Source organism: Strix uralensis, chromosome 2, assembly GCF_047716275.1.
Source record: "Strix uralensis isolate ZFMK-TIS-50842 chromosome 2, bStrUra1, whole genome shotgun sequence".
NCBI classification, from domain to species: Eukaryota; Metazoa; Chordata; class Aves; order Strigiformes; family Strigidae; genus Strix; species Strix uralensis.
In genome coordinates, this window is record NC_133973.1 from 2,299,483 (window position 1) to 2,312,727 (window position 13,245).

General features: G+C 41.8%; 1 protein-coding gene across 13 annotated transcripts in view; it reads right to left on the reverse strand.

Annotated features, from left to right (window-relative positions):
- The window catches only part of ZBTB20 (zinc finger and BTB domain containing 20), a 492,314-nt gene that overhangs the window by 69,530 nt on the left and 409,539 nt on the right, over positions 1 to 13,245 (reverse strand). The window lies entirely within an intron of this gene.

The window sequence follows — 13,245 nt, forward strand, 5'->3', positions numbered from 1 at the left end:
AGTACTTGGCCCACTCGAAAATGTTCAGATCCGTCTTGAAACGGAAAAGACCAGATTAACAGTTCCTGAAGTCTAGTAGCAAAAGGAGCTAGGACAGCTTGACGATGCCTGACAGAAGCAGGATGGAAGTCAGCCCTTCCACTCTTATGCAAGTTAAAAATACAGGTCTTCTGCCCATGACATATTTCAGGACATGCTCTCCTGAGGACATGCTTTGCTCTCCCGCGGCAGATTTTCCAACCCAGTAAAGCAGGTGCAGCCTTTGACATCCAACTTTGCTTAAAATGAGAAAAGCTACCAAAATTAATTACTTTCGTTTCTCCAATGCTATTTAAACACCGAACCGTAACGACATGCAACTCGTGCGGACAACCGGTGCAATCAAGAAGTGAGGGAGGCAGTAGCTGAGGGGTGACCAGTGGGTCCCCAAGCTGCTAGGGCAGCTGAATGGCAGGGCAGGGCTCAGCACAAAAAGGGCTGGATGAACAGGAGGAACCCAAAGCTTCGAGTGACACCTAAAGGCAGCTGGGATAATAGAGACCTTTAAAGAGGTCTTTGAAAGAGGAAATGTGGAGCGGGGATAGCAGGAGGACAGGAAAGGCATCGCTGAGGATTTTTCTGTTCGTTAAGGGAAGTAAAATACAGCCCTCGCTCATTATGGAGGCAGGCAGCCTCGCCAAGCTGATACATCTCATCAGCCTATTAATAAAGCTCTGCTCGAATCTAGTTTCACAAGGCAACCCATCGGAGTCTGTGCTTCCAACGCGTGGTACAGACACAGGGCTATGGAAAATCTCACCCTCTGGAGAGACCTGAGTGAGGCAGTCTTTTTCATTAATATCAAGTCTGCACAATGAATCAACAACAGATTCAATAAGGCCAGGAAGAGCAAAAATAGAGCTTCTGACCAAATAAAAGACATGTAATGAGATCAGAGTGAATTTAATGGGAACCTCTATTCCACTGAATAGACAAGGTCCCAGACATCCTCCTTCCTGGGTCTCAGGAGCTAAGCCAATAGACTTCGAGTTGCATCATTAAGTTCAAAATCAGACGAACTGTAATTGAAATAAAAGTCTTATTTTTGGCTTGTTGATCAAAATGGAGCTCAGATGTGCCTGAGGGCATGATTTTCATCAGGACCTCAATGCAATCCTTGATTTCCCAAGCACTGCACCTGCAATGAATCATGGGCTCAACTAGTAGCATATTAATACCCAGTTACCTGGTGTGCAGGTGGAAATAGAAAATGCAATATTTAAACGCTTTAAAAGCACCTGCCATTTATAATGAACACAATTCTTTCCAGGCACAAAATTGCATCTTAACACACATATGCCATTATTGAAAATCATGCCCGATGATTTTGAAATAGTATATTCACATTTGTGCCTACATCCTGATAGCCTTTCATTTCCCCTCCCTCCAATAATTAGTCTAAAAGACCCTCTTCCTGACTAAGGAAGTTAGCAAAGTAGAATCTCCGTATCATGATCACAGCGGATCCATTAACCTTGTGGAAGAGTATCACAAAGCACACATCAACTGAGAGCCAAGCAGTGATCCTACACTGTAACTTGTAGTCAAAAATCACTAGTTAAATCCACTAAAAACTGCATGTGGTCCCTCCTTTAATATGTAATACAGCAGGTGACGGAGAGCTGAGAGAAATGAGAAATCTTGTTCTCATGGGTGAAGGGACAGCCTGTCATCTGTCCAATCTTCCCCACACATGAGTAGGTAATAAATACAAATTAGCATCCATTGTCCTAATGTCTTGAAGCTTGGCCTCTAACTTTAGTGTCACACACAGATTCAGCAAATCCTGTGGGATACTCTGGTACCTAGGCAGAAGAGAAGATAATTTGGGAGTTTGGTGATCTGGGGCAGACAAATAAAAGAAATAAATGGCTTCTTCGTTTCACTTGTTTCCTGCAGAAGAAAGCATCTGCATCAAAATGAGTTTAAACATAAGGGAATACATTTTCAATGTGTTGCACAGGGATTTAGCCACATGACTCCCATTGATGTTTATGGGAAATGAGTGGCTAAATCCCCATGTAATAGGTTGAAATTTTAGCCCAAGGAGACTGACTGTGGAGGAACTCATCAAGGTCTTTGCTTACAAAAATTGTGAGAGTATGAACCATTCTCAAATACCATCTCCCTTTAGTGGTATATAATCAAGTGGACCCCTTGGAAGGGGCCAGTGAAATTACCTCTATTATAAGGTTACTGAAAACCTTTAAACTGCTCTACTAGCGAGTGCATGAGCATGATCTGTGGGTGCAAGGGCATGTCAGAGGCTGACTTTTGTGTTGATCATGTCATGTTTTACAAGCTGATGCTCTCCTGAAAGACAAAAATAAGGGGTTATTGAATGATTTAATGCTTCAGACTTCAGCAACAAAAGGTTTCTAGCAGCATGGACATCCTGCTATAAAATGCATCAAGAAGAGCTTCCAACCATAGTTAGTCTCAGTAGGTTGCAAGAAAAGAAGGAAGATGCTAAATCCCTTGGCTTTTCTCCTGCCTTAAGGAGGATGGAGATAAGCGTCAGATTAAAGTGAGAGAATCTCTTCTGTTTTCCAATTACACAGATACAGGCCTACCGCAAGCCAGAAAATTTTCAGTAGCCAAAATTTACGACCAAAACGGCTACATGAATATCAGATTAGAGGTTTAACCAGGAAATACAAGTTTAATTCTTTCCTCAACCGCATGACAGTTACTTCTCAGGGTAAATTAGCAAAGGACTAGCCTATTTCTGACTAAAATACATAGTTGGGGTAACGGTTTTTGTGAGACCCGCATCCCTTCTGCAGAGATGCCAATGGAATTCTGCAGCCGTTTCCCCTCCCTCCCCCCCTGTCTGCTGCTCCAAGAGTGTGTTATGGAGCTACTGTGGACAAAAATGAAATGTTTTAACATAGCAGATCATTAGATTATATTCTATCATCCCAGTGCAGGTTTAAAGGAAGTCTAGTTCAAGTACGGAGATTATAGAAAGCAGGTTCTTTACAGATGTGCAGCCAGCAACAAGATTGTTGCATTTTTGCAATTTTTGGGATATAGTCGCTGAAAAGACCCTTCCTGTGCAGGTTAGTATTCATGATTATTATATAGACTTGAGAAACCTCTGAAGGTTTTGATTACGGCAAAAGATTTTTTTTTTTTTTACAATTATAAACCATCAGTTAGTGACATTCCATGATGTTAGAGCAATGCACACCTATTTTTCTTTGGCCATCACACTAAAATTTCCAAAGATAAACCACAGTCCTCTCGTGTTTCAAATCTGAAATACTGTATATGCAAAAAATTAATCTGGCAGACTCTCCTGAAATCACAGGCTTCTGGGATGAGCAAATGGGTACAGTTTTCTTTTAACTGTTTTTTGAACCCCATGTGTTGAGAGAAAACAACAGAATGGAAATTGCTCATCAAAATGTTAACTTGTGGCATGGCAGAGCCCCAAAGCAGGTGTGTGGCATGCCGTTCCCTTCACTGACATGCCTACCACATGGCACCCAGTTCTGCCACCTCCATCCCTTCCTTTTGGAATCCCTCCTCCTGCAAAGACCGAAACGTGGCTTGACACCGAGTCTAGCACAGAAGTGACGTGACCTTTCAGAGAGCAGGCAGTTTGGGAAAACCTTCGTTTAGGATAATCCATCACGGAATAATCCTTTGGATTATCTGTAGCGACCACGGTTCTTCCAGCCCAAACATCACTGTGTTTCAGCTAATACTTTTGCTATTAGGAGCGATTCTAGTCAGAAAAATAATACGATCTTGCTAATTCAAGCTAACAGCTAGGATGCTGACCTATCACAAATAACTGAATTTTTCAAATTAACAAACACTTGAACAGACAATACAAAATATAAATAAATAAAGGATAAAGCATAACAGAGCATACTTTGTTCATTTATTTTGACAACTGCTTAGGTTTAATTTGTGAAAATACTTTACAGTGTACAAGTAAATGTGCTGTGATGAACTTTCTAAAAATAATGAAGGCTTCATCATCTTTGAATGAATGTCTATCCCTGTAGCTTGTAGCTGGAACTGCAAGCTACTAATACTCTATAAAAGTGGCTGAGATTTTCAGAGATAATATGGGAGAAGAAAAGTCATTTTTTTACTTGTTCTTTATTCTTCACAGTGTTCTGTGTACTTGGACATCATAGACTGCAAGAAGCCAAAAACCGTTCTACGTCTCCTGGATCCTTTAGCCCTTTGCTAAACCTCAGTGAAGGATCACTCAGATTTCCCCAAAATGTCTAATGACAAACATAATATTGTGTCCTGCTCTCTGTTATCCACTCACACTTGCCTTGTGTAGGGCCTTGACAGACTTTCACAGGGGTCTCAATCTGATATGCTAAATTTCAGATACCTGCTGATAACCAGGTTTCAGATAAAGAGATGGATTTGAAATAAAACTGCCCATGGGCCTAGAATAAAATTTCACTTGCTCTAAAATCCCACATTTCTAAAGACACCACCCAGAATTTTAGAAGCCACTTTTAAAATATGAATTTAAGGGTACAAAATGTTTATCTTCACAACCTTTTCCCCCCCCTCTTAAAATGCAAGAAAACATTCCATTTTACTAAGGCATAAAGACAAATGTTTCTCCATGAACTAGAGAACAAAACTCTTTTTCAAGCCACATCTTTGTCTTTTTCTCCCACAAAATACAAGGAAAGCACAGGATACCTTATTAATGTTATTTGAAAAGGAGCTATCAAGCCTGTGCTATGTGGGTCTATGTCTCAGGTCTTAATCTACCACTCCCTTCCTGTGCAAAGCACCGAACTAACAGTTCACCACTTTCATTATTGCATTTGTTCAGAGTGGCCTGGAAGTGCCAGAGATCACCCTGCCACTCTCTTCTGGAAGAGCACATGAAGTCCTAACACACTTCTCCGTAGGATCCAAGGGCTTCTGCATCCCCACCCAGGGAATGCATCTTCCCTTTGCTTCTGCTTTCATGCAACAGTGTTTCCCCATGGGTTTACACTTCCTTTTCCCAGCTAGGGAGTACAACAATCACCTGAAATGGGGAACTTCTGAGGTGTCAGAACAAAAGGAAATCTCCCTGTGAAAAGGTAATGGCACAAAAGAAGAAAATCCTGATAATGCCAAGTGAGTTATCAAGCTGCAGGAAAGTCTGTGGGCTACAGCAGCCCTTCTTCGGTGGCCCTGGTATATTTGCTGAATTCAGGTTTTCTCTTAGAAACGGCAGCATGAACAACTACCGTTTCAGGTGGTGAAGAAGAGTTGTCACGCCAGAGCACACACGCATGGCATTCCTTCCAAATCTTCAAGGAAAAAAAAAAGATTGGAGCAAAAATCCTCACAGATTCTGTTCTTAAAGAAATGTGAACTCTCAACTATTTTGGCCGCTGGGTTCCAGCAGCTGCTGTTTATTCCTTTCACCCACAGAGTGAAAGCTGAAGAACAAAAGGCTGAGGACAGAGTATTGCGAGTGAGCTGGCGCGAGTCAAAGAATTACACTGAACATAAATAGACTAGAGATGAAGAGGGAAGTTGGTAGCGCACGTTATGCTGATGGCATATTTATTTACCACACTACAGGACTGACTGAACAGGCAACGGTCAGAGGAAACATCCATTGACTGGGCTGGGCTGGAGAAAGGTGGAGGGCTCGACCAAAATGGTTGCACAAAGCATTCCTAGTAAAATATAATGCAGCAGTAACAGTCGTTAGCATGTTTATTACAGAGTTAGTGTAGTTTACTACTGAGGTGTGACACAGTATTCAGAGCTGAAAAAGGGGCAGCTCTTGCTACGTGGACAACATCGACGGGATTTTCAGGCTTGCCATTTTCCTGTGGCCGGAGAGGTAAATAACTCACAGACACAGTTTGATTTCAGCCATGGGATGGCAAAGGGAGAACCAAGTCACAGCTCCGCAGATACTCAGTTGCTCCGCTGGCAGCCTCATTCTTTCCTTTCTTCCCAGGATGGAATTTATTATCATAGCTCTGAGCTCTGACTTCATTCTTAGTGGCTGAATTTGTGTCCAAATGTCCCTTTGCTGGCTGCTTAGACTAGGTGGGGGGTATTTCCCTAGAGGATTATGCTGTTTGAGGACAATAAACAGCTCTAAAAATTCATTATTTTTCTTTAACCCCCACCTCCTCATTATCATTTTGCAGTGGTAAATATAAAGTGCAGATAAGCACTGAAAACAGAAGACGTGAAGAACTCATGACAAAATACAGAAGCATTAAAGTGACGCTTCCTGCCTTCTTGGAGCTGAAATTAGCCGACATGCTAGAAATTATAACACTGAAAAGCAAAAGTATTTTCAGCAAAAAAAGTGATTTGATCCTTTTTCTTTTTCGCATTACTGATAGCCTGCACTGCACTGGAGAACCTAAGTCCCCAGGAGGTGTTGGGATACATGCTGTGTGGCTTTTGAGATGGATACCAACCTCATACTATCAGCTGAGCTGCATTAAGAGATGTCCAATGCCCTGTGGTCTAACAGCATGACTTCTCAGGGGATGCCATGCGGATCAACCCATCCCTAAGTTTGGTGGGCACGATCTTCACAGTGCAAAGCTCACTCATACCCTCAACATTACTGAGGCAAACCTCAAAAAATCTTTTCTTCCCTATGACTGTTTTAAGAGAGAGATGTGTCCTTAGAGGAAATGCTGGGATGAAAATGTCTTGAGCATTATTCAGTATTTTCCTGAAATTTTCCAGTGCTGCCCTTATTCAGGATTAAGTTCTACTTTATTTTGTTGTACCAACAAACAAACAACAAATCCAACCCCAAAGCATTTAGTCTAAAGCCACTGGAGTTTTATTGCACTACTGCTTAAGTGGGAACAGACCTCAAATGCTACTTCTCCTTTTCTGAAAGCAGAAGACCTTAGCACTTGAGCTCAGAAGCTTGACCATTAATTGTTTGTATTGCAGAGCCTATGACATACTTAAGTAGCTGAGCACAACAATAAACACAATAGCCAGTTCATTAAATCATTCTTTGTTAAGACTTTCCAAAGCTTTGGGCTTAAGCCTCTTAAAATTGAAATCATTATGCTATTTTTTTAAACAAATGAGCAAACATAACTCACACAAAAAGGGGAAAGCACAACAGAGTCTTGATGTATGCATCATCACTGTGATGCCTCACTGAGATTAAACTATATGTCTAACACTGCTAAGAGGTTTCAGCAGCTCTTTCCAAGGAGAAGCTGAAATCAGGAAGGGCTATAAAGTGCTGCTGTTGCTGTCACCTCTCCTGCAACAGCTTTCCTTGGCCTGTCACATCATGAGAGAGGCTATCAATAAACTTTGTAGAGTGGTGTTTGCGGTTCCTCTTGAGTCTGTAAGATCCTGTCAAAACCTTGACTTGTTGACGCACCCTGCCAGGCTCTGAGGATGACTGGAGATGACAAAAGGTGGAAGCAGGAATGGAGGTTCGCTGCCTTGGGCGAGTTTGTTCTTTTAACACCGTGTGCTAATATTCCTGCTTAGAAAAATGGAGCCAAACTATTCACAGCCTTGCAGGTATTAGGCAGGCATTTTACACAAGCTATCTAGATAAGGTTAAAATACCTTAATAAAATGCTACTGTGATGAGTGTACCAAATTATACTCCTTTTTCAACAAAATCACAATCCTCGCCCTTTCTTTTTGCCACACAGCTCTGGCTGCCTACAGCTTGTTCCTCCTCTCGGTGCCAACATTGCAGCCACACCGCAGAAGAACTCTGTTTCTCTTTCTCTTCAAAACAATCCTGCACCTTTTCTCACATCGTATGTCACCGGCAGAATCTCTGCCTTTCCCTTTCTGTAAATACCCTTTAGTATGTGAATTCACACACTATTAGCACCAGCACATGTTCTAAGGAAAGCAGGAGAGATTGCAGAGCTGAGCAAAAGACTTAAAAGAAGAATTTGCCATCTTTTTCTCCCCACTGTTGCTACTATCTGCTTTTTCCTTCCCTCAGCTGTGTTGGTTATGGTGGTTGGTGTTACGGCCGTGTCGGACTAAGACCCAGCTTCTGATGGGTGCCGAGCGCGCCCTGCTCCTGCTCGGGTTAGTGAAAGCTGCCAGCGCTCGGTTTTCTTTCTGCAGTTGTCCCCTAGACTATAAGCAGTTTAAGGCTGGGGAGTGTTGCTCACGGGCTCATGAAGTGACACGTTACTCTTTCGGAATTACAAATACAAACAATAATGGGTATGTCCAACATCCTATTCTATCAGACCATTAAATCGCTTTCTTCCAATTTTCACCATTTCTTACCATTCCTGCCACTATGAATTTTAAGACAAAGCTCATGCTGATATGGAAGTTACAGAATTGTGGCTTGGCACAGGACTCCAGCTCTGTGGTATATCAGCCTCCAAGACTCCTTCCCTCCTGAGAAGAGGAGGGTGAAGAAAAAAGATGGTAGGGGGAGAAGGAGGCAAAGCCCAACTGCCTTTTCCCCACGGAAGGTACCTCAGCCTGAGCAGAGGGCTCGCAAACTACCTGCCTAGGACAGTTGTGGCCTCAGATCTAAGACCAGGCTCGCCTTCCTGTGCAGACACAAAGCACATACAGCTTTAAAAAAAATGCATAAATGAATTGAGAGTTAAAAACTACTAGAGAATACTCCCTGGGATTATCTGTACTATCAAGACAGGAAAACTTTGCAGATGCTACTGTCTCTCTAGAGGAATAAATGCTTGCATTTTAATATTCTCAGCAGCTGGTTCCTGTTGAATGCCATCAGGATGATTCAGCCACCCACCAGGAACACCAGTAGCAAGTGCACACACAGAGAAATCTGCAAAACTTTCTGCTCCCAATGCCAATGCTGTTACTTTGGCAGAGTCTGATCTGTAGTAGCAATTCTTCATTACTACCAGTAGCAGGTTCAACTTCACCCTGGGATGGTGAAAGAAAACAACTAGTCCCTGGTGCTGCCCTAATCAATCCAACCGTCTGCCTCCTATCAGTAGTGCTTCCCACAATCCACATCCTTAGCAGCTTACTCTGTGGTTACCTCATTCACCTTCAGCCTCGCCACAAGTAACATCTCTTCAGTGAGCTCATCTCTTCAAAGTGATGGTTCAGGCAGTCTGAGGTCCTTCCCCTACAGTGGTCAACATCTGATGAAAGGGACGTCACCTTATAACACGCTTGGTTTCTACATGAGACTCAAATGCAATAGATTACTTCCTCACCCTAGCTGATGATCAATTTATGTCTAAAAATATGAGGTTTGCTATCTCTTCCCATTTTTTAAAAAATCAACCTCAATGACGTTCCGTCTGTGGTTTGTGGACCACTTCCAGGTGTTTTATGGAGGTGCATCTGTCTAGCAGCAATAATGAAGCATTTACTTTTCCTCAAGCAGCAATGCTTCCTGACAGTTGTTGACCAGGTCAAATCACTCAAGGTTTCCTCTAATCCTACTGGGACAGTAGGATTCTGCCTCTCTTTTGTCCGGCATTTCTTGGGAAGTAGACTAAGCTGTGATGCAGACCCCTACCTGGAGAGGACAGAAACCACAGAAGACAGAACTAAACAGCACAGCCACTCAGAGAAATTGGGTGACCTGTGACTATAGATCCTACAGGAGGGGAAGAGTCTTTCAATTCTAATTCATGTGATGACTGATAGCCTGAGAGTGAAAATAAAGAGCTCAAATGCAAAATGGTGGAAATGTAACAAAGCAGCTGCACCCATCTGGTCGATAATGCCCACTTCAATTTTCCTCCTTAATACTACTGCCACTTCATTTGGCTCAATACGAAAGGTGCTGCAGGTGGACAGCAACACAGTATCAACATCTGTTGTAAAATGATGGCGGTTCATTTCATCATCACAGGGCATCCTAATTTCACCATTATTCCATGTTTTGAAAAAAAGGCATGCCTTCAACATGGAGATAAATGTCAGCTCATACCAAGCCAGCAGCATTGGCCTTTCAACAGCAACAACCCCAAATACCGGTGCCATACATATAAGTAACTCCTCAAGTAATCTCTCAAACAAACAAAAGAAATTTAGGTTTATTACCTGTACCAAGTTGTCCTAATGTGGAAAACAAGCCAAAATAAAGAAGTCAGAGATTGTGCACTGAATAAGTGACAGAAACATTATGAACACAAGTGTTCTCATGTCAGATCCCTGATGTACCCATATAGCTTGTGACACCTACTGCTGACTGCAACGATATTCATCCTGATTAGAAGTGATGCTATCATATTCCTTACTTGCTCTGCAAAGAATATCTTCAAGAAGCTGTGTCATTTCCAGAATCCAGAGTGGTCCCTACCATGATCTCACCTTAAATCAACAAAGTTACGGAGCTGCCACTTGCTCATTCTAATGAGTGAAACAGTTAAGTGCCATTCAGAGTCAGCCAGGAGTCTGCATGAATATGGAAAAGAGAGGCAGGAGGGCAGCAGAAAGTGAGAGAATTATTTTTTATACTGAATTAAAAATTAAAAAAAAAAAAATTTAAATGCTTTCACGTTTTTCTGATATTTCATCTCACGTAAAAAAGGACAATTAAAATTCACAGAAATTAAAGACACTGAAAAACAGGGAGTTATTTTTAATTAAACAACAAAACCAGTGTTTTGCTCTTTTTCTGCCTTGAAAAAAGAATGAGAGGAAGGGAAAGAGAACATTTTAATTTCTTTTACTTTTTTTGCAATCAATAATGAGGTTTTTTTTGACCAATTCTTCCAGTAAGCTATCTCATTGGATGTGATGTGGCAACAAGGATCTGTTACCCATTGTGGTTTCAGGACTGAGAATGGACTGGATTGTCTTCTCTGTTATTTTAGCCCCAAAGTATATTTTAAATAGCCTTAAAGAGAATGAAAATTCTTCTCATACCAGAGACAGGGAGAAATGGCTTTAGAAATTACTTTAATGTTTCCAACAGTTTTTGCTTTTTTCTCCTTCCGAGTAATTTTTTTTTTTTTCTTTGCTTGCACAAATGCAAGGGGATAGCCTTGTTTGAAAGATGTCGGAATACGACACTCGGTGATCCATCAATCAACAAGAATACCCAGATATGTGTTTCTAGTAAGCAGGAGTGCCATGGAGTTTACTTCCAGCAGTGAGTGTCATGGAGCTTACTTTCATGCACTTCATTCAAATCAGAGACAAGTCAGCCATACAAAGCCAGTTTGAAGGGTTGGCTTTTTTTTTTTTTTTGCAACTTCTTAAACGTACAGATCTTCTTAAAAGTGAGTCTGACTGGTCCGGACTGGCACCATTTCAGTGCTTGGCCTAAAATGGCAACTTAGAAATTCTCTTCAATTTCATTCTATTTTCCCAGATTGGTTAGGACTAAGCATGTGTTTTGAAAAGAAAATCAAAGTCCTTTAGAAAAATATTTTTTCTTTCTTAATAGAAACCAACCAGAATTTTACCTCGGCCACAGGGTTTTATCAAGATTTAAGAGGAGAACACTAATACCTTCAAAGTGCAAAGAACTCATTACACTCACACTCAGTGCTCTTGTAGCATCAGTGAGAAGCATTATCAGAGTTATTTCGCAGGTAAAGGAAGACAGGAGAGAAATGACACAACATTTGAGATGAAGATGCAAGAATTCTTCATACTGAATTGCGTGAAACCCAAAGATAAAGGCCACCTTGCCACTTGCGCCTAATAATTTTGTAGTGTTTTACAGACCACGTTGATCCCAACTTCTCAGCTGCCTCTGAGACAGGAAACCACTGGCCTGTTTTAAGGTGGTTTGGAGTAATCTGAAGCCAGAAAGGTGAAGCGCCCAGTCCCAGGCTGCATCGTGAGTGGGCAGCGGGTGAGGGACACGTCCAAATCACAGTGTCCAGCCACTAGAGCAAACAGAGGTACTGCTCCAGAGAGGGCTGGAAGAGAAACAACTTGAGAAAACTAACAGTACGCTTACCCTAAGAAAGTTTTACCCTCTTTTTTTGTTCTTTTGTTGGTAGAAAAGAAAAAATAGCTATGTGTGTCAGAAGAGCTTTCTCTCGCCTAATTAGGCCTCCTTTTCGTTATGCCCTGAACATTGGAGTTTTAATCCTGAGCACAGAGGGGCCTTGGGCAGAAAATTTGGCCAGTCTTTTTCACAAAGTCTGAATGTGTTCAGACCTTTCAAAACTGTACCAGCCGCTCTCTAACCTTAAGATTAAGCAGAACGTTTTCAAAGCCATAATGAGCTAAGCCCGCTGGCCTCCTCTGAGATAGGAAACTACCCACTGCTTGGGAAGCCAGAGACCACAGTACCCAAGGTGAATTACTGCTACTTTTTGTTACATTCTTAACAGAATCTGCTATATCCCCATTTGTCCTGACCTTATTGACAACTGCTGACCACATTTGTTTCTCTTTTCTGTCCTTTAATAGCTTTACGATGCTCCTCTTTCCCCACTACTTTCTGTGCTTATTCTCAAGACCTTTTCTCTTATATTCCGATCTCCTTCCCTCTTTATAACTGGATCTTCACCTTTACCCATGTATTTCTTTCATTTCTGCCTCATCTACTCGGAAAGAAAAAGAAACCCACTGTCTCTGCATACTGCTTCTCAACTCACACATTTCTCCTGCCACCAATAATTCCTCACATCTCACTTCAAATTCCACTATTCACCTTCCCGTACCTTCAAACTGTACTCTAGGTGTCAAAAATTCACCATCAATCAGCCACACCAGCAAAGTCTATTAATACCAAGCATGGGGAGAAGATTTCTGACAGTAGAGGGCTCCTTAATACATCAGACAAAGGCATAGCTGAAGTTAGTCAAATTCAGATTCCAAAGAAGTGAAATGGACTTAAAAACCTTCAGAAAAATTGTCTTGAACACGTGGTCATTCCCTTACTTAAAGACTTTAAGTTTACCTGTCTTTCTGAAAGGTATGTTCTAGCTCACAAGAAGATAAGAGCTTTAAGACATTCCATCGGCTTTATCATGTGAAAGAAAACAGATAGACCCATCAGAAAGGCCCTTGCTGCTTGACTGTCTTCAGAGATGAAAAGGCACCAGTGTCCAGCCTGTCTCTTGACTCTGCTTGGCAGTCTCCCCTGATGTTCCACCTGCTAATAGATGTTGGATAGTTTGGGACAACTCCTTCCCTCTTCAGCTACGAGGATATTTCTCCCTGTTTTGTGGTGGTTACCCTTTCCCAAGCTGGGGCTTCATGGCTGCCTTAAAAATGGTGATTGTGAGGATCTAAATGAAGGTATTCCCCTACCACCCATCT